Raw genomic sequence first — 20,885 nt, 5'->3', positions numbered from 1 at the left:
ATATGTTGATTGACGGAATTTACTTAGGGTCTTAAAAGGTATAACTAATAGGACACTTTTTAAAGGTCCTATCATAACTTGTGACATTTTTAAGAAGGGTCCTATAATGGGATTAAGTAGGACCTTTTATTAATGGTGTCCTATATGTTGATTGACGTAATTTATTTAGGGTCCTAAAAGGTATAACTAATATGACACTTTTTAAAGGTCCTATCATAACTTGTGACATTTTTAAAAAAGGTCCTATAATGGGATTAAATAGGACCTTTTATTAATGGTGTCCTATATGTTAATTGATGAAATTTATTTAGGATCCTAAAAGGTATAACTAATATGACACTTTTTAAAGGTCCTACCATAACTTGTGACATTTTTAAAAAGGGTCCTATAATGGGATTAAATAGGACCTTTTAGTAATGGTGTCCTATATGTTGATTGACGGAATTTATTTAGGGTCCTAAAAGGTATAACTAATAGGACACTTTTTAAAGGTCCTATCATAACTTGTGACCTTTTTAAAAAGGGTCTTATAATGAGATTAAATAGGACATTTTAGTAATGGTGTCCTATATGTTGTCTTAACAGAATTTATTTAGGGTCTTAAAAGGTATAACTAATAGAACACTTTTTAAAGGTCCTATAATAACTTTTGACCTTTTTAAAAAGGGTCGTATAATGGGATTAAATATGACCTTTTATTAATGGTGTCTTATATATTGATTGATGGAATTTATTTAAAGTCCTAAAAAGTATAAATAATAGGACACTTTTTAAAGGTCCTATCATAACTTGTGACCTTTTTAAAAAGAGTCCTATAATGAGATTAAATAAGACCTTTTAGTAATGGTGTCATATTTATTGATTGACGGAATTTATTTAGGGTTCTAAAAGGTATAACTAATAGGACGCTTTTTAAAAGTCCTATCATAACTTGTGACCTTTTTAAAAAGGGTCCTATAATGGGATTAAATAGGACCTTTTAGTAATGGTGTCATATATATTGATTGACGGAATTTATTTAGAGTCCTAGAAGGTATAATTAATATGACACTTTTTAAAAGGTCATATTATAACGTGTGACCTATAATTAGATTAAATAGGACCTTTTAGTGATGGTGTCACCACTACTACATTTTTGCTCTATTAGTGCCCCTCATATAGACGTGTTCCTCAGATAACACGTCTAATTTAACAAAAGGAACACGTCTAATTAAGGTTTTTAGAAAGAAAAAAACAGAACACGTCTAAATAACTGTAGCAACACGTCTAATTAGAAACTTGCAACACGTCTAAATAAGCATAACATCTCTAATTGGTAATCATGTCTAATAAGTTTTGCCAGGAACAACAACACGTCATAAAAATAGGACACTTGGGTATTTAAGGTCATAATTATGACATGGCTATATATGACCCTTAAATTGTGGTTGCATAAAAATGGACTTATTAAGATATTATCTTGTTGGTGTCTAATAATGAGTGACCAACAAGATAATAAGGTCATAAAAATAGTACGCTTGGGTATTTAAGGTCCTAATTATCATATGACTATATAGGACTCTTAAATTATAAGTGCATAAAAATGTATTTATTAGGACATTATCTTGTTGGTGTCTCATTATGTGATTATTTAATAGAACACACAATATTAAGGTTGTATTAAATTGCGGGACATATTAGGACCTTTACTATTTAAATCGTATTATTTCTCTTTTATTTAAATCGTATTATTTCTCTTTTATTACAAAAATGGATTTAAGTAATACTCTGTATTATATAAGTGAAGTCATTTTCAATATGTAAAACATTGATAGTAGAGTGGTTTGTGTGTAATATTTTCAATTGATTTGACCTGGGTTCAAATCCCGGCTTTTACCTTTATCGAGATATTTTTAACACACATAAATGCTCAAAATATTAAAACGTTTATACCCGTCAAAAAGGAAATAAGCTTATGAAGAGACTAATTTGCTTAAAAATATGTTAGCAAGTTTTAATAATAGTGATGATGGTAGAAACGTAAGTTTAATACTAGAAGATTGCAACTGAAATTGCCCAACTCGCGAACATATCGCAAAATAGATCAACCAATTACCATCAATTCTATACAACAAAATGTCTAGGAAATACCAAAGATCAACGTTTGAAAAAAGTGTTTCAGTCTATATCTAACCGAAGTTTGTTTCAGTTTCATTATCAAACTGGAATGTACAACATATACTGCATATCAAATTACATCTCTCAAAGGGACAACTCTGCCATTTTTCACCTAACTCGTAACCTTTTTCCCCCTTTTAAACACAACCTTAACACGAAAACAGTTCAAATTGCTATACATGACCCGTTTCACTCTTGTGATTACTACTTTCTGATCAGTGTACAGACCCGTTATCTTCATGACTTGTTTCATTCTTCTCGTGTGTACCATCACCCATGCTTGAAGTATGATATGTTCATGCATGTAAATATCTGAACATACGCTTCACCTGCTATAAATAACAAAATATGTGACAACTTGTCAAAGATAAAAATTATAGAAAAAAGCTTACATTATGTTTAGATTTTTTTAGCATCTTCCCAAACATCGGCCTTTAACTCGATCCTTAATGACTCACAAATTTTTGACATCAACACCCAACATGTTGTCGTAGATGGAAACTATGAGCAAGACCCAATGATCGCTAATAAAATTGTAAGTAGTTTAGTATACACGATTATCATACACAAAATTTAAACAGAAAGAGTAAACATGTACGTACTTTTGATAGTACGGTGCGAGGAAAAACGTTCCCCCGTTTAGCGATGTTAACTTTCTTGGTGTTATTCTGGAAGCAGAGTCCTAACAACAAGTTTTTGTTAGTAAAAAGAGATTGTCACATTACATTGACATTACAGGTCTGTGCATGTTCCTGCACTTGACGATGAACAATTTGAATTCCACAACAGTTGCATACAACTGGAGAATTACCAAAGGTACAACCAGAACAATGGATGTACACTCAGATAAAGCACCTTGCCACACTCAGCCACTCCTATGATAAAGACAATGTACTGTAGTTTTCCCAATTGTTTCTGCAAGTGTCTTGTTTGATTCCATGAGTGGCTGAAATAAATGAGTCCATCATAAGGGCAAGCCTGGGTACTGCTTACAACGTATGACAGGCACGGTTTGCAGTATAAATGAGTGCATTGTGTCTGGACTGCTTCATGTGGATATACGAGAGTTCGACACACAGGACAAAAGTATTCGCCAGCTAAATATTGAATATTCAGGATACACTCATTGTTAAAACCCATATTGTGTTAACCTAGCCTCTTGTTCATTCAAAGGTTATCGAATTATCAGCACACTCCAGAACTGCAACCAGTTTAAGTGCATTAATGGAATGAACTAGTTAAAATGTTGCAGAACAAGTCATCATCCATCTATGACACATGCACCTTACAGAATCAGTTACAAATTATGAAAATTAATTAGCTAGTTTTCTGCAGAACATGCCATTAATCATCTATAACATGAGCACCTTACAAAATCAGTTCTAATATACACATACATATAGATATAGATACGCTGCATGAAAACAATTGATTGATTAGATTGCAGCAAAACAATCCATGTATAAAATAAGTAATTCACCAATTAACTAGTTAGACTGCTGCAAAAGAAGCCAGCATTCATCTATAAAACAGGCACCTTAAAAAATCACAGATCAGTTGCAATATACGCACATAATGCATGTATATAAATATACATATATGTGTGTGTAACGGTAGCTCGAGAAATAACAAAATAGGCGAAACGAGTATGAAAGTTAAATCGATGAAACAAAACCCTAAGGTTTTGGAAACCTAAAAATCCCTAAGGTTTTGGAAACCTAAAAATCAAACCTTGATGACACACCGTATAGTGGAAACTAAAATTCATTAAACTATCACCATATATTCCTATTTCTTATTAGAAATGTATAAAACTCATTCAGTCTAATGCTAATGTACAGAAAGTTGATTATCAAAAAAATTATACTGTAAAGACTATGACGTCTTAAGCCCAGAAACCTCAGCAGATGAGCTACAAAAGTAATTTTTTACTATCTAAAATCCTCTATAAAACCTAATTATACCATCAACTACGCTATCTAACAAACAAATTCAGTGTATAAAGCATAATAATTTTTTTTAGAGTTTAAAAATAGAATTAAAAAACGAGGGCATAAATTGCGGCGTACCAGGAATTTCAACAATGCTCAAATTCTGTTTCAGTCCGAACATGAGAGATGTTGGGTTGAATATAGTTTATTCGTATCTCCTCGTCGGTTCGCATATGAAGTTTGAGATTCTAAAGGCTGAATTGAGTTGCTGGATGTTGGAAATACGGTCCATGCTCACCTAAATCACAGTACCCTGTAGATTGAATGTAAATGTTACCTTTTTTGTTACAATTTGTAAATAGTTGATGACTTTTTGCAGAATTGATATAATAGTATAATTTTTTTAAGGAATATTTTTCAGGTTATCTAGTAACCTATAGTAAGCTACCAATTTAGCACCAAGACATTTAGACCCACAATTCACCCTATCTATTTCGGCATTTAACATCTATCGAATCTGAAACCAATACCATATCGGGATCTTGGCTAAAATAGATGTAAACAAATGATGAAACTTCGAACATTATCAGGGTCAGAAGGTTAAACTTGACACGTTTCAGCACATGTCTTGGTGCCACCTCAATCCAACATATTTTAACACACAACCAAACATAACCCATTTTGACACGTTTCAACACATGTCTTATTTTACACATTTTGACCATTTGACCCATGGCTTAAATTTAAACATTTTCCTCGTTACCTTTTGTCTTGCCAGAAAGAGCGTTCATCAAGTTTTAGGAATTACTAAGGATGCATTCATCATTCGTGACACTTCGAACATTATCAGCAATCTATCAACAAAAGTTAACTAAATAACTAATTTATGAATGATAAAACTAAGATATAAAATATAGCTATTAGAAAGATACCAACACTGGCACACATTTGATTCAATCCTCCATTGCTTTATATGATTATATCTTGAAGTCCACAAATTGGTGTATCAAATTAATTGATAAATTTAATATTAAATATATATGTAATTAGTGAAATAAAATGATATCTTTATACTTAGAAGTATATGCTTTTAAAAAACTATATTAACCATCATGGAGTTTTGAAACCAATAACGGATATTCGTTTCGATTATCTTGTTTAATTTTGACAATTGGTCATAAAAATTAACAAATCGTTCTGGTTAATATATTTTAGGACAAATCGTGGATTTGTAATAAAACTAAATAGAATCAAAAACAATAATAAAATTGACCTGCTGTAACAATCCCAACAATAATAAAATTGACCTAATTGATACCATAAGCCTATAATGACATTTTAGAAGTGTTGACGACTTCCATTTTTCAAAAATTTTGCATTTCGGTGAAAGTAGGCATGTATGACCCAAATGGGTTATAAATTTCGATTTAAATCAAAATACACCCACATCTCCTTTTCAAGACAACAAAACTTCCAAACTCACTTAACTCGCCATATGGGATGTGTCTACATTGATCGTTATCCAGATTGACTCCCATTTGACCCACACGGGTGAAGTGTCCAAATAGTCAAAACTATGACTTTTGTTCATTTTACCTATAGTTTTATTATCAATATCAATAGAACACTTACAAAACTGAACGTACTTATATCCGACCAAAAGGTTTTAGTTTTAATTATTTAGTTTGTGATTCCCTGCAATTTGTATACGATTTTCATTAATCAACTATTCAAAGATTTGTTCATTTGTACAGAACTGCGCATTTGCTGAACATCTCTTAAGAAAATTGTCATTTTCAGGGATTAATATAAACATCCCAACATCATAAAAACATACTCTAGATATAAACATCCAACCCTGATATCTTTGTTTGCGTACTGCTTTTGCATTTTGCATACTGATATTTGATCTCAAAACATGTGTGGTCAAATATGTGTACCTGTGTAAGTCATCTGCTCCTCCTTGTAACAAAAAAATACCTTCTGTTTTAGCAACTATTGGCAGCTTCCAGCCATCACCGTAACATGTCAGAACAATAGATTTTGGATCAAGACTGACTGTTTGCAGCTTCCAGCCATCACCATAACTGTTTGCAGCTTCCAGCCATCACCATAACATGAAACATCTTTACTCTGAATCATAAAAAAAAAGAATTATTACTACTATAGAAATCAAAAACACAAAAGTAAGCCTACATGCTTCAGGTAATTAGTTGATAGTGTGTATACAACCAAACCTTCTACCAATCAATTTTACAATTACCAAAGATCTAAACCATAATTCTGCTAATATAAGTACAATTAGGGCTAGCAAAATCAAACTTTAAAAAGCACCACATTCCATACTGATCAGCTTTTAACGAAATCAATGTGCTTGTTGCAACTCATAATCAAGAATACATGTAAATAACACTCGATAAAATTACAGAGATATCCTACTACATACAACTCGAACATGATTACCTTATTTGAAAACCATGTCAAAATACAAACCCTCAATAGTAGACGAGCAATTTGAAAACCCTGATCAACTAATCGAATGATGTTGATTTCTGACTTATTATTCTGTTCTTAATAGCTGTGGTGCTTAATTGATTGGGACCGACTAAGGTGGGAACAAAATAGATCAATATTTTCAGTATTTGGGGAAGAACGGAGGGAAGTTTGGCGCCTAATATTTTCAGCCCTCAAATATATTTTTGTTTATGGTTACATATCCATAGATAATAGATCAATATTTGTAGTTTTTATTAAAGAAATAAAAAAAATCAATACAAGGTTTTCTTTAAAAAATAATTACTTTTATTATATGGTTTCATTATAAATAATTCTTGCACATTATATATATATATATATATATATATATATATATATATATATATATATATATATATATATATATATATATATATATATATATATATATATACACACGCACTAACTTTCCTTTCACTTTAGCCATCGGTTAGGATTAAGTACCGCGCTTCACTGCGGGTAGTGTTGATGATATTATACGCAAAATAGATATTACATAAGTTATATTATCCGATGATATACAAAATTGAAATAAACACAAACTCGATAGGTAATGACGTTCAGTGTAATCAGAGGAACCCAAAGTTGTACGGGGTTCGGGTTTAGCGTTTAGGGTTTATGGTTTAGGGTTTAGTGTGTAGGGTTTAGTGTGTAGGGTTTAGGGTTTATGGTTTAAGGTTTAGGGTTTAAGGTTTAAGGTGTAAGGTTTAGGGTTTAGGGCTTATGGTTTAGGGTTTAGGGTTTAGTGTGTACGGTTTAGAGTTTAAGGTTTATAGTTTAGGGTTTAGGGTTTAAGGTTTAAGGTTTAAGGTTTAGGGTGTAGGGTTTAGGGTTTACGGAAAAAAATCCTAGATGGTCCTCTAATGCTAAACGAAGCAATTGCTTAGTGCAAAAAAAATCAAAAAGCTTTATTGTTCAAAAGTAACTTCGAGAAGGCATTTGATTATATTCATTGGGACTACATATTTACGATGATGCGATTTATGGGTTTTAGTGAAAGATGAATATCGTGGATCCGCGCATGTCTTGTTTCGTCTAGAAATAGACGCCTCATAGTTACCTCCATCATTTATGCAACTCTTTTGAATATGTGGGCTTAGATTGATGGGGTTCCTAAACCGTTTGTGTGTCTGTTCCGGGACCAAGCGTCTATTTCGGGACCAAGCGTCTGTCCCGGAACCAAGTGATAGCCTTGATGTGGTATGGTTATTCCGGAATGGTATAGTTATTCCGGAATGATGTGGAAGATCCGACTATGATGTGACGGATGAATGTCTTCACTCTTGGTTAGGTGAAAGGACTTTACGAGATGTTTATTCCAAGTGCTTCTTCACAGTGTTCTCCTGACCGGGTATGGTTGCAATCAGTTCATATATTTATCTGTAGTATTCTGTGGAGATTGTTGTGTGACTAGTGTGTTTAGCTGAGTAAACCTTGATGTGACAATATAGTTTGTAACCTCTTAGATATATTTGTACTCGGGTGGGTGGTGTCGGTGTATGACTCACTTGTTCGGGTAGGATGGGCTTATGTGAAGTCAAGACCAACTTTTATTCAGGACATCATTTCTTCCCGGATGTGTACTTGAATGATATTTTGGCCGGTTTTCTTAAGTATGACCGAGAGAATGCATTCCCTCCTAGACCGTAATGCCGGTAAATTCGAGACGGGACTTCGTTAAGTTATGAAAAAATGTGTTTTATCGATACAAATCATTATACGTATCATCAACCACCGAACAACCGAACCATAACTGTACAACCGAACCACCAAAGGAAATCCAATGAACCATCACCGGAGCACCACCAGACAACCAAAACCATCAATGAACCACCTTCAGATCAATTACCACCACCGAATCGCCAACGTACCCTTGTCAGACCAACGAACTACCGAACCACCACTAGACCACAACCTAACCACTATACGACAATTAAACCACCACCTAACCACCAACCGGACAAACGAACCAGCACTAGGTCATATTTGAACAGTCACTGAAACACACAACTGAACAACCACCGAATCACCATCACGCAAGGATGTTTTTTAGTTAACTTTCCAAACAAGTACATCAATCACCTATACAATGACAAAAGAAAAACTTCCATATATCTATTACAATCACTTAAACACACCAAAATAATGACATGTTAAATTACATAAATACTATATTTAAATGATTGTGTACTTCGAGATCAATATTTGTAATACAAAATATATGTAGTATCTAATAACATAATAATCATCAGTTCAATATTTTCTAAAACATGAAAAATGTTACTATAAAGTTTTGTTCGTTAATATCTACAAAAGTTTTCTATATGATTGATAATATGTAACAAAAAATTTTAGTATACTCACGAAGCAGATTTGAGATGCTAAAATATATGTATTATAATTCTAATCTAATAATCCATCTAATACTAATCTTCTAATTTATAATTTATCTAATATATCTAATCTAATACAGTATCTATAATACTAACATAATAAAGCAATTTCAATATTTTAAATCAATCTTGGTTGAAACATGAAAAATTTTAAACTCAGTATTTGAGATTGAGATGCCCACTAAAACAATTGACATAAAATTCAAAACCTCAAATTCTTCCTCAAATTTCAATACCCGCCTTTTATCCAAACTTTATCACCACCAAAATCAAACCATTGCGTGATAGACTCGGGCTCCGTTATCATATCATCAGCAAAATAAAATAATAAATTTAGGGCAAAAAAGCACCTTGAATCTTAGGGTTCAAGCGGTTTATCATCAAATTAAGCAGAAATTGGGTCGATACTATCATCTATTAGCTATTAGGTTTATCAAATTTGCTAGGGTTTCAATATATTTTAAGCATGAAACTTAACTTTATCATCTGCGAATGGACGAGATCTGGGAGAGAGCAGTGGCCGTTTACCACATCCGCCATTATTTCAGAAGTTTACGCACTTACAACACATATATGGTATCTTGTAATTTCTGGTTGAAGCAGGTTTGGAATCGTTGAGAGATTTTGGTTTATTGAACAATCGGATCCAGGAGATCTATGATTTGAGACCGTTGGCTGACTTACGGCTTGTATTCAATTTTCAATTTCATATGAGAAGGTATATTGTGCTGCCTACGAGTCTAATGTTTTAACCTTAATGATAATACTAATAATAATACTACTGATAATAATAATAACTAAAATAATAATTGTTACTGTTGGTGTAGTTTTGATAATAATATTAATAATAATAATAATAATAATAATAATAATAATAATAATCATAACTGTAATTGTACTCACGATAATGATAATAATTGATAACTAATACCTTTTATAGTAAGAATAATAATAACCACAATACTTAATGATAATACTAGTAACCACAATAATGATAATATTATTAATCAAATTAATGATAATAATAATAATAATAATAATAATAATAATAATAATAATAATAATTATACTACTTATATTATATAATTGATGATAATGTAAACTATAATAATATAAATCATAATATCCATAATAATCAACATGATAATCATAACTAATAATAATAATAATAATAATAATAATAATAATAATAATAATAATAATAATAATAATAATAAAAGAACATGAGACTACCTTAAAGGAGGCTTTTTAAAAAAATAGATGTCCAAGCCGAGAATCGAACTCGAGACCACTCGCTAACCCGATACACCCATAAACCATCGATCTATCTGTTTTCTTTCTGATATAAACCTAACCCAAATATTTATAAACCCGTATATCTGTTTATTTATGTTCTTCATCATCGTACAGCACAACCAGAGTTCAGGACCAAGAATTAACGAGTTTCATAACTAGTTTTAGGATTTTTTAACCAAAGCATAACGATTAACCTGTGATGATTAAATTATTTGAAAACAGGAAAATAAAAAAAATAAAAAAAAACTGTAACAGATTTTTTTTATGAACACGATGAACACCATATACTGATTTTGAAATTGAGGCAGTTTTGGACCACACTTTCAACATGAAATAAGTTTCAAATCTTCCTTATAATCTATCTGAATCATCAATTCAACTTACAACATCAAAACGTACACGAATTTTATCAAGAACTAGAAGTTTTACTTTTTAAAAAAAAATTTGACTTTAAAAATTAGAAATCGATAGGATGAGTTGGACTTCGAAACTTTACAAAAAGTTTAAGGGAAAGCTTTCTAAGAGAACTGCATTATTAGATTTTAATGTATGACTCGAATTCGTAGAATTGGCAAAAATAATGAAGAACAGAGGTGTCGTGGTGTGTTATTCAAATTAATTTTTGGTTTTTGCTGAATTCAATCGAATTGCAGTCGTAGAGTATCATATAGGTGATCACAGACATATTTACATCTAATGTGGTTAAATTTATGTCTGTTGATAATTGATTTGCTCGACAACCCCAAATTCTGTCAGAAGGAAAAATATTAAAAATATAATCGCCTTTAATCTGTTCTTATTTGTTATAGGGGTAATAGGAATCGATTAGTACCAGTTAATAGCATCAAAACAAAATTAGAATACAGTTTGATAGCAAGTTACAACTGAATCGTACGATTTCCTTGATTTATAATTTATATGATAAATACTAATGTATATAATTGCATTTATATAACTATAAATCAGGATACGTATTTTTTTATATATGTATCTGTATTTTGTATATATATGTATTTATATATATATATATATATATCAGTATTTGTAAGGTTGTATATATCGATTATACCTATATTTATATATGAAATATATAATGAAAATATAATAATATCAATTATACATGCATTATATATATATATATATATATATATATATATATATATATATATATATATATATATATATATATATATATATATATATATTATTTTTTTATAATGAAGAAACTAATAATAATAAAATGATAACAATTTTATTATTAATGTAAATAATAATAAAATGTATTGTTTTCTAATAACTAAAATATTGATAATGATATTAATTTATAATAATGAAGGTAATAATAATAACATGTCAATTATGTTATAACTTGTAGTTCTATGTATATTTTTGTATGTATTTATATATACTTTATTGTATTTATATATATATATATATATATATGTATTATATTTGATCTCATTTATTATTAAATATAACTATAATAATAATACTCTTAATAATACAATTTATAATAATATAATAGTAATAAATATTTTATTAATAGTAATGATAGTTATAAATTTTGTATCACTAATATTATTAACAATAATAGTAATACTAATTATAATCTTACTAATATTAATAATGAATGTTATAATATTAATAATAATAATAATAATATAACAATTTATATACTTATTTCATATCTATATGATATATATTTATTACTAATACTAATATTGATATTATTATTTAATGTAATAATAATAATATTACTAATACAACTATACTTTAAACTTGAAATAACATATTTTGAGTATTTATTATTTATACATTTTATTATATTATTATATCCATACAATTACCAATTATGAATAGAATTCATTTATATATACTACTATATATACAATTAGGTTTTAAGTATTAAGTAGATAATTATATTAATTATATATATTGAAACAAATAATATCTGAGTATAACATTTAATTACTTTGTTAACATCGATAAATTAAGTATATTCAATCTATTCTTTATGTTCAAAATATTAATTTTTAATCATTTTAAGTTATCGTTCATAATAACTAAATCATATACTAGTACATTAATATATTTAGTTTATTATATGTAATTATTTACATATATGATTATTTATACATATATTTCTGTTTATAATTAAAGGTTCGTGAATCGTCGGGAATGGTCACAGGTTAATTGAATGTATGACAACAGTTCAAACTTTATGAGACTTAACATCACAGACTTTGCTTATCGTATCAAAATCATTTAAAGATCAAGTTTAAATTTGGTCGGAAACCTCCGGGTCGTCACAGTACCTACCCGTTAAAGAAATTTCGTCCCAAAATTTGAGTAAGGTTATCATGGCTAACCATAAAAATATTTTTATGACGAATATGAGGCGATAAGTAGAGTTTTATCATCATTGAGTAATATAGATAAAACAATTTGATTATGTGAAGCGTACAAGTGAAGCTGTCACAAAAAATTGAGATATAGATTTAACTTCTGACGTAGTCAGGGTTGAATTTAGAAAAATAAGATGCGTCTTAACTTTTGATGTTGTCCTGGTTGAATTCCAGAATTCAAAGGATTTAAAGAAAATCTTCGAAATCTAAAGATTTAATTCTTCGGCGAGTAAGGAAATTAAGATCTCTTTGATTAAATGCGGTTATCTGCCTAGATTACTTTATCTGATAATTCCATTATAAATTAAACTCTTCTGTTCCATTATTCTCACCATTCGTATACTTTCCTTCTTAGTTCATACATCCAAAAGATTGTTAAAATGCTTAATCCAGTTCTAATCCTTGATATTTTCCTAATTATCATTCCTGTCATCCTTCTTTTCAATCTTCCACCAGAAGAATCTGTTTACTTCTACTATTACCTTGGGATGATACTATTTTTAATTATACCGTGTCTTTATATTGCTATTCGTATTAATATCTACGGTTTGTAATCTCCGAGTTGTTATTGGGCTTTATATTTTCTCTTATATTTTGGAGCTCTTTTGCCTTTTTATTCTCTTCCCGACCTCTAGTAAAGCGATTAATGGTCCATAATTCGTAAGTATGGAGTTTCGAATGAACTTAATGTTCTAAACGAGAAAGAACATAATAGCACGATTTGATTTGTCAAATTACCAGAATCACTGAGAATAGAACTATCAAGAATATATTTTCTTGATATGTTCAGAAGTTAATCAGAATGAAAGAGTTACTGTATATAACATGACACATGATGATGTTATAATCTGTGAATCATCATGTTCAATTTAGAAACTCAGCATGACTTACTATAATATAATCACGTTGATCAAGTGTCATTATATTATACTAACTCGTGCATCAGTTCCCAACATTACTTCAATAATATTCATATTTTAAGCTCGAAAGTTTACAGAATATAGAAACTAACAGTTTCTATATGATGTAACACTGATAGCACGAAGAGATTAATGATTTCAGATAAGAATAGTTATGAAAATATCTTCAGAAATATGGAGGATATTTATAATGAAAGATACGATGATATCTTGGAATTTCTAATATCGAAGGATGGTGAAGAAAATTTGTCCTCAAGAGTTTGGAGTCAGAAGCAAGGTATTCATTAAAGATTTCATCAGAAACAGAATCATCAGGATTCTTAATGTACAAGTTTAGTCCTTGTGATTTGTTCAGAGACTCCTTCGTAGTTTGCTCAATCACTTTTTCAGTTTCAAACTTTTTCTGAGCTTTGCCAACATACAATTCTTTATCATTAACTTTTGGCTGTTGAGGTCGTTTACAGTTTTTGTTGCTTCATTCAACTTTTCAAAATTCAGAGCATTAATTCGCATACTGTGTGCTTTTCAGAATTTCATAATGAAAGATCATAGTTCTAAGAGATAAATGTTATATGGATACATATAACTGTTGATATGGAAATGTTGCGAGACTCACAATACAGATTTGCTGATTCCCGGTAATTGGTATGGCAATTCTTGTTACAAGATGCGGATGAGCTCATGATAAGACTTCAATAGATAAATATAGTGTTTTGTCGAAGAGATTTAAGCCAAGGAGCAACGAGGTTGCTGGTACTTCTGCTGGTAATATGATGGAATATAAAAAGTTCCCCGGTAACAATAAAAGAGCACACATATATATCAAGGTTATAATAAGGTTGTTTCGAACGAAAAATCTGTAACAACCCAACCCGTTAACCGACCAAAAACGCAGCATAAAAAAAATTTAAAACTGAGCTGTCCAGATGGGGTGCGCGGCGCGCACCCACACCTGTGTGCGGCGCACACAGGGTCTGGAAGCCCGCTGTCCACTTTTTCCAATTTTCGCAAAAAGATCTCTTGCTTCCCGACACTTTTAGACCAAACGCTCTTCACAACAATTTATATTAGTTAAAACTAACACGTTCCAATAATAAAATGAGTTTTACGAGACCGGGCCCACATCGGCCGTTTTACGACTTTCGTACAAAATACAAGTTTTCAACTACATGATTTTTAACACAAAATAAATACCGAGCATGGCGATTGGGGATACGCTACCCAATCCTAATCAATCCAAAAGCAAGATCTTCTAAAGCAACTATGCGAGTCCACTAGTTCCCGCTTACCCGAGCCACCGCATCCATGCAATCTATAAAAATGTAAACCACGAGAGGGTAAGCTAACGCTTAGTGAATGAAAATATACTACATACATATATATGCATAAAATGGACACGCCACACAAATAATCAAATACCGCATACCGAAGCATCCAAGCATAAAGGCAAGCTAGTCTAAGCATACCGTACGATCACTAAGCAACGAGCTAAAGATACAACAACAAACATATGTTCACCAACGACGATATGAACAACGCTAAATAGCTACACCCGGAGGGTTAGCTACATCACAACAATACATCAATATATATATATATATATATATATATATATATATATATATATATATATATATATATATATATATATATATATATATATATATATATATATATATATATATATATATATATATATATATATAACGTCCAAGGTTAACCCCTTAACCCAATACCGAGAACCAAATACCACAATGAAGATTGGCCGAACAACCCGAGCCTTAGTGAATTCGCACAACCCGATATTCACTTCTTCACCAATTCAACAACCGAGGTTGGCCGAACTACCTGAGCCATAGTGAATTCGCACAACCCGAGATTCACTACCTCATCAACAAGATGACCGAACAACCCGAGTCATCATGAATCCGCACTACCCGAGATTCACTACTCAAAATATTATGAATACGAGCAAACCGATATTCATTTCCCACTCCATAACCCATGCCGTCGGGGTTATAACTCCAAATCACAATCCATGTGATATCGTACACACAAGTGTGCAACTCGCCAACGGTGGTTGATAATGCTAAAAACGAACATTTATTTCATAGCATTATCCCTCAAGAAAGACAAGCTTTTAGTTGCAATTGTTCTATTTACAAGTGATATTCGTTTAAATAATAAAAGGTGAAGACAAAAGATAGATTCGACGAATTGAAGACGCAAACGACCAAAAAAGCTCAAAAGTACAAAGTACAATCAAAGTGGTTCAAATTATTGATAAGAAACGTCTCAAAATTACAAGAGTACAAGTCGCAAAACGAAAAATACAAGATATTAAATTGTACGCAAGGACGTTCGAAAAACTGGAACCGGGACCAGAGTCAACTCTCAATGCTCGACGCAACGGACTAAAAATTACAAGTCAACTATGCATATAAATATAATATAATATTTAAATAATTCTTAAAATTATTTATATATTATATTTATTTATTAAACCGTCGGTAAAGAAGCAAACAAAAGTACATGAGCTGGAAAAAGTGGCCATGCGATCGCATGGCCTGAAGGCCTAAATCCCATGCGATCGCATGGTGAATAGTTTCTGGTGACATCCTATAAATTTCGCAGTTTTGGTTGATCTTACATATATCTTTTTCTCTATCTCTCTCACGTATATATATATATATATATATATATATATATATATATATATATATATATATATATATATATATATATATATATATATATATATATATATATATATATATATATTATATTTTAATTTTAATTTTAAATTCTAATAATAAGGGTATGTTAGCGAATGTTGTAAGGGTGTAAGTCAAAATTCTGTCCGTGTAACGCTACGCTATTATTAATCATTGTAAGTTATGTTCAACCTTTTTAAATTAATGTCTCGTAGCTAAGTTATTATTATGCTTATTTAATGTCGAAGTAATCGTGATGTTGGACTAAATATTAAAATTGGGTAATTAGGTTTTGTACCATAATTGGGGTTTGGACAAAAGAACGACACTTGTGGAAATTAGACTATGGGCTATTAATGGGCTTTATATTAACTAAATGATACCTCGTTAATTTAATATATAGACTTATAATTTGACGTATTTATATATAACCACATACGCTTGACTGGGTACGGTGGGCGGGATATCTATAAATACCAATAATTGTTCATTTTACCGGACACGGAACTAGATTAATAGTTAATAGACTTGTTGAAACAGGGGTGGATTACATTCAAGGGTAATTGGTGTAATTGTTAACAAAGTAGTAAAACCTTGGACTACACGCAGTCGATAACCTGGTGTATTCATTAAACAAAGTATTAAGACCTTGTTACAATTCGAATCCCAAATTAGTTAGAATATTTGACTTCGGGAATAAGAATAATTTGACAAAGACTTCCGCACTTTATGATTATAACTGATGGACTATTATGGACAAATCCGTATGGACATATCGAATAATCCAGGACAAAGAACAATTAACCCATGGTAATAAACTAAAAACAACACCTCGAACATCATGATTGCGGAAGTTTAAATAAGCATAATTTCTTTATTTCATATTTAATTGCATTTTTAATTATCGCACTTTTTTTTACTGTCATTTTATTTAATTGCACTTTTAATTATCATACTTTTTAATTATCGCAACTTTATTTTATCGCACTTTTATTTATCACAATTTCATTATCGTTATCTACTTTACGCTTTAATTTAAGTTATATTTATTTTTAATATTTTACATTAGATTTTAACTGCGACTAAAGTTTTAAAATCGACAAACTGGTCATTAAAAGGTAAAAACCCCCTTTTATATTAATAATACTACTTATATATTTTTGTATTTTTACAATCATAAGTTAAAAAATATAGCGTTAAACTTGGCTAAAGATCCATGTGGAACGAACCGGACTTACTAAAAACTACACTACTGTACGATTAGGTACACTGCCTAATAGTGTTGTAGCAAGGTTTAGGTATATCCACTCTATAAATAAATAAATAACTTGTGTAAAATTGTATCGTATTTAATAGTATTTTCCTTGTAAAAATATAACTATTTTGCATACACCTCTACGCACATCAAGTATTTTTGGCGCCGCTGCCGGGGAAACTAAAACGTCGGAAGCGAAACGCTATATATATATATATAAAAAGATTTTTTTTATTAAGTTCTTTGTATAAAAAAAATATACGTTTTAAATATTAAAAATACAAAAATATAAAAAGAAAAACAAAATATATATATATATATTTAAGAGTTGTTCAAAAATATATAAAATTATAAAATATTTTTATTTCTATTTTTAGTTTGTAAAAATATAAGTTTTATTTAATTTATATAAATACTTTTTATAAATATTAAAACAGAAAATTAAAACAGAAAAAAATATATATATATAAATCAATCGGCCCGGTACTGTTGAAGCCCAATTCCTGGCCTGAAAACCTAGCCCATGCGATCGCATGAGCCCGAAGGCAAACATCCATGCGACCGCATGAACCTGTCTGACACGCCAGAGTTGACTGGTAACAGCATTAATTATGGGGTAATTATTATTATTATTTATTTATTAAAACCCTAATTAGGGTTTAGTTTTTAATTAATTAGTTTAGTTTTTATTATTAATTTGTATTTTTAGTTTAATTAGTTTTATTAATATATAAAAATTAATACTTTTATAAATAATAATATAAAAATAATATTTTTATAAAAATTGTACTTTTTACAACTTTAAGTTTATTTTTTATATTTTGTATCTTTTTATTTGTTTTAGCGTAATATTTGTATTATTCGCTCGTATTTAGTTTTAAGTCATAGTTTTTGCCATAGTTATTTTTATTTCTAGATTTTTAGACTTTGCCGTAAAATCCCTTAGGTACTTTTTCTTTAGACTAAGATTTAGGTGCTTTAGAATTTTGCGACGCCGTTTTTATATTTTAGTACCTTTTTAAGTTTTTGCCGTTTTGGGTATAGAATTTCTTTTAAGCTTTAATACCTTTAGACGCAACTTTTAATTCTTTGTTTTTAGACTTTTAAGTTTCAACGCGCTACGTTATTTTTATTATTTTTCGACCTTTTATTTTTCGACGTTTTTCGATGCGCTCTTTTTCTTTCTTATTTTTCGCCACTCTAGTTTTTAGGACATAGAATTTTCTATTTCTTATCTAAAATTTCTTTAAATTTCAACGAAAAATTATTTTAAGTGGTTAAATTGATAGACATCCAAATTTTCTGCTTCGTAGTAATAGTTGGATTTGTTAGTGGCTGAGTTGTGGGCTTCCGATTTAAAGGATCCTGGCTACCTGCTGCATCTATTGGCTATTCGAAACGTGGGCAAAAGCAGAAAATTCTATTAATTTGATAACTTATATAATTTTTATATTTTATAACTAATAGGATATTCAGTGAATGCACCGAGCAAAACGTTCACCACCTTTTATACTTTCACCACCTGTAACCAGATCAAGACATCTGGCCAATATTGTCGCGGTTGATTTTTCTTTAGAATCGTCATCCAGTCGACCAAGTACTCCAATTCAAATTTCCGATAATCCATTTTTTGAACCCGACCTCACAATTGAGAATCCGGAGGATATTCAGGGACAATTCAGAGATCCTGAACCACTAATCTTTCCTCCAGAACCACCAATCATTCAAACAAAAATTGTCGAGGAACAACCCGTTAAATCAGAATACTCTAGTGATTCAGATTCAACAAATTCAATCATGGAAAATCTGGAACCTGTAAGTATGGAAGACCGAATGAGAGCTAAACGCACTGGCCAAGGTCACGCAATTACTCAACCTGACATTAATGCGCCAGATTATGAAATCAAAGGACAAATCCTACACATGGTAACTAATCAATGCCAATTTAGTGGTGCGCCAAAGGAAGATCTAAACGAACATCTTCGTACTTTTAATAGGATCTGTACTTTGTTTAAAATAAGAGAAGTGGAGGATGAACAGATATATCTCATGTTATTTCCCTGGACTTTAAAGGGAGAAGCCAAAGATTGGTTAGAATCGTTACCTGAAGGGGCGATTGATACATGGGACGTTTTAGTTGAAGAATTTCTTAAATAATTCTTTCCCGCATCTAAAGCCGTGAGACTTCAAGGAGAAATTGTTACGTTCACGCAAAAGCCAAATGAAACTCTATATGAGACGTGGACCAGATTTGGAAAGTTATTAAGAGGATGTTCGCAACATGGTTTAGACACTTGTCAAATAGTACAAATATTCTACCAAGGATGCGACATCACTACAAGGAAAGACATCGATATAGCAGTTGGTGGTTCCATTATGAAGAAAACAGCAACTGACGCTTACAAAATTATTGATAACACTGCTTCCCACTCACATGAGTGGCACCAAGAAAAAGATATCGTTAGATCATCTAAAGCAGCTAGAGCCGATTCTAGCCATGACTTTGATTCCATTTCTGCAAAGATAGATGCTGTCGAGAGATGAATGGAAAAGATGACTAAAGATATCCACTCAATAAGAATTAGTTGTGAGCAGTGTGGAGGACCACATTTGATAAAAGATTGTCTCAGTATTGAACAAACAATGGAACAAAGAGAGAATGTTTCATACATGAACCAAAGGCCTGGAAATAATTATCAGAATAATTTTCAACCGCCAAGACAAATTTACAATCAAAATCAGAACTATAACCGAAATGTTCCATACAACAATCAACAAGGTCCTAGCAATCAACAAGTATCCAACAATACGTACAATCAGCAAAGACCTATTTTTCAAAACAAACCATCACAAACCGATGATAAAAAGCCAAATTTAGAAGACATGATGTCGAAACTAGTTGAATCTCAAACTCAATTTTTCACATCTCAGAAACAAGCCAATGAACAAAATGCTCAAGCATTTAGAAATCAACAAGCTTTTATTCAAAATCTGGAACAAGAAGTGAGCAACCTAGCAAGGTTGATAGGTGAAAGAAAATCGGGAAGTCTACCTAGTGATACAAATACTAACCCCCGAAATGAAACAGCTAAAGCTATTACCACAAGAAGTGGTATTATACTTAAACCACCTGAAATGCCTGTAATTTCTGATGACTCTATTCCTACTCCACAAGAACCACAACCTGAGCAAGATATGGAAACAGAACCGGTAGTTGAAAAGGTTAATGAAGATAACACAGTTAAGGCTAAACATTATGTTAAACCATACCAACCACCA

The 20,885-nt window shown here is 30.8% G+C and overlaps 1 long non-coding RNA gene across 2 annotated transcripts; it reads right to left on the bottom strand.

The window, feature by feature from the left end:
- Nucleotides 1-2,205: 2,205 nt before the first annotated feature.
- Nucleotides 2,206-5,091, bottom strand: LOC139858536 (uncharacterized). Of its 2 annotated transcripts, XR_011762990.1 has the most exons (6): nucleotides 4,852-5,091; nucleotides 4,227-4,401; nucleotides 2,969-3,358; nucleotides 2,760-2,839; nucleotides 2,550-2,681; nucleotides 2,206-2,486 (listed from the first exon to the last, which is right to left on the bottom strand). It is a non-coding gene; the product is annotated as an uncharacterized lncRNA (long non-coding RNA). The 2 variants fall into 2 exon arrangements; XR_011762989.1 differs by having other exon boundaries at nucleotides 2,760-3,358.
- Nucleotides 5,092-20,885: the final 15,794 nt, after the last annotated feature.

The sequence above is a fragment of the Rutidosis leptorrhynchoides genome, chromosome 7 (genome assembly GCF_046630445.1).
Source record: "Rutidosis leptorrhynchoides isolate AG116_Rl617_1_P2 chromosome 7, CSIRO_AGI_Rlap_v1, whole genome shotgun sequence".
Classification (NCBI taxonomy): Eukaryota; Viridiplantae; Streptophyta; class Magnoliopsida; order Asterales; family Asteraceae; genus Rutidosis; species Rutidosis leptorrhynchoides.
This window is presented reverse-complemented; position numbering and strand designations above follow the sequence as displayed.